Here is a 3,103-nt window from a genome sequence, read left to right as displayed (position 1 = left end):
CATGCTGAGTTCCTAAAGATTTCTAAGCTCGGTGGGAGCAGTCAAAGTCCTTATCATGATTTGCAAGGAATACAAGAAGCGGGGGGAAGAGTGTCATTAAATTTCACTCCGAATTTAACTCCGATTACACCTCTTGTATATCATACTGCACCAACCCTTACAAACTTAGAATGAAAATGGTAGCAACCTAACCAAGAGCTAATCCATAAAACTGAAACTTCTAATGAACCCAATAATCAACTCAGGAGGTCATCTAGGTTTAAAAGCCTACTAACTTTGATGATTACATAACCTCCTTAATGAAGTTGAAATGGATTTTGGAAATGTTTAATGATCCTATCTCTTCAAATTAAGCCATTAGTGTAAATCAATCATATGAATGGAATAAAACAGTTTTCTAGTAAAACTGATTTTATGTGTTTGTGTAACATTTGGGATTTGATTGAATTACCTTAGAGTGTTCATAACTAAACCAAATCCTAATATAAGCGTTAAGACACTCAAAAGCATGATTGGTTGTCAAAGGTTGTACTCAGGAAGAGATAAATTATTAAAGAATCTTTATTGCATATCTAACAAAAGATTTCTTTGAGGATCATCACTGTTCTAGTAGCTTATAATAGTTTTAAGCTACATTAGACGAACATTAAAACGTTTTCCCTAATAAATGGCTGACACATTTACATGTTCATTAGATAACAACCTAAAGTTTCAAACTGAAGGTTAAAGAACACTTTATTTGTAAGCCAATAATATCCATGTATGGGTTAATGCAAACATCATAATGTGATGAAAAGCTAACGTAATTATTTTCATCAAGAATCAAGTGGATTAATGTACCTACCTCAAGATGAGTGGGAGCAACTAAAATAAACTTGTCTATATAGATGACATTCTTTGACAAGCATATGTTACATAAGTCAAAGCATTGTTAACACAAACTTTGATATAATAAAACTCAGAGATATCTCTTACGTGATTGATATCATAACATACTGAGATAGACCCAATGGGATATTAGTTTCGTTCCATAAGTTTAACATTAAATGGGTCCTTACATATGTAACAATCAATATTGCTCTCCTTTAGAGGACAATAGGATAAATGAGATTATTTATTTACGCTTCATTAATTAGAAGCCTTATGTAAGTTTAAGTCTATACTCGTTTAGATATTACTCATATTGCAACACACTAGATATGTCTAGATTAATGTGTAGCATCTAATGGAGTATTACAATATCTTTAAAAGAAACGAGAGACTACAATTTAAAGAAGAAGTGAGAATTAAAACCGGTTTATTACTCTAACTTTGAGATATTCAAAGATTATAAAATGCAGTTTCGGGTATATCTTTATGTCAGCAGACAAAACCTATTTCATGGAGGAGTCATAATGCACTGATATTAACAACCTAAGTTATAACGACATAACATGGTCACTAAATGTTGTTGGAAAATTTATCAGTGGACTCATAAGTTTATTAACTCCATATAATGTTTTGAAGAATTAGTGTGATAAAGTCAGCTACCATGACTCCTTGAACAGTAACAGTTCAAGAGGTGCTGCATTAAGTTTCGATACGCAAGTAATTATTCGTTTATGAACGAATTGAGGAAACTAAGTTTTGTATCGAATACATTCATGATATGCTTAAGGATCCTATAACTGAAGGGCTATTACCCATAAGTCTTATTAAGAGAGCTCATAGACGGGTATTAATTAATAGTCGTGCACAATTGCATATCGTACTATGGATGACTAAGTATTAGTTAATTTTCCTCAAGTTTGATTTTGTATGTCTGTTAGAATATGTTCAACCGGTATAATGGCATATAGACAAATAAAAGTTACAAATCAAACAAAGGGCTTACGCGTATTTTGATCATGATGATTAGGTTTTAAATTAAGGCTATAGTATGATTAATGGGGGTCCTGAGTCGCATAATGATTCAACGGCTGTATTTTTCTGCTATAGTACTTGTTTAAGGCTAAAATGAGTGTTAACTCCTGATCAGGCTTATCTAATACTCATAGTAAATGATTACTCGGCTAAGTGGGAGAATGTAAGATTAAATATATTACGTATTAATATTTAATCTATAGCCATCTTAATCATTTACATTATAGAGATCAAAATATATTAGAACCTATTATTTAATTAGTTGGTAATTGTTGATGGACCATATTACCCTTAGTAACTAATTAGGTTTCCTCCTGGTTGCTTATATAAGGAGAGTTATGTGGAGGTTTAGGGGTTACTCAGTTACACAATTCACACACCCCATTAGCCATAACATCATCACGAAACCTCCTCTCCATAACCGATACCCTTTTCGGTTTCTAAGTCCCCATCATCAGTCAGCACCCTAAGGAGGAACCAGATCAAGATGACAGGCATGTCGAACTCCATTACTGGATTCTCCTCTACACTATCTGCTGTGACAGGTATGATTTATATGTTTTCCTTCATGCACAAACAGAACTGAACCAACACAGAAACATATATGTATATTCTCATTCTCAATTCTCAATACTTATAAATGAAGATATACTTGTATTGTTTTCCACTACCCTCTTAAGTTTTAAGTAATATTTGATGATATAATATTTCGCCTCATGGCTTGTTCTTGTGCTATGTTTTCTTTCACAGACAAAATTTTTCTTCTATTCTCCATTTATCTTTTGATCTTTTCTTCTATTATTTCCTTTCATAAATAATACCTAAATAAAAAAGGAATCCAATTCGATTTTTATATAAACATGATTTCTATCAATAATAAATAGCACACAGATTCAAGTGATCAATGAAAAGGAGGTAACTCACATATCTTATATCCAGAAATATATTTAATGATTTATGAATTATTTTTGCATTTTTTAGATTTTTAAGTTTTAATTGTAACTAGGTTAAAAGAAGTGAATTTCTTTTGTTATTTAGTCTGTGTTTATATGTGTTTTGAAATCATTACGAGCGCGTTGTGAACGTAACTGCTGACAAGAATAAAAAGAAAATGTAGAAAAAAACACTAAAAAATAACCGAAAGAAAAATCAATCAAAAAAGTTGTATGGTAACGACGTTGTTCGTATGAAACCCGTGGTC

This window comes from Helianthus annuus, chromosome 16, assembly GCF_002127325.2.
Source record: "Helianthus annuus cultivar XRQ/B chromosome 16, HanXRQr2.0-SUNRISE, whole genome shotgun sequence".
NCBI classification, from domain to species: domain Eukaryota; kingdom Viridiplantae; phylum Streptophyta; class Magnoliopsida; order Asterales; family Asteraceae; genus Helianthus; species Helianthus annuus.
Note: the sequence above shows the minus strand (reverse complement) of the source record.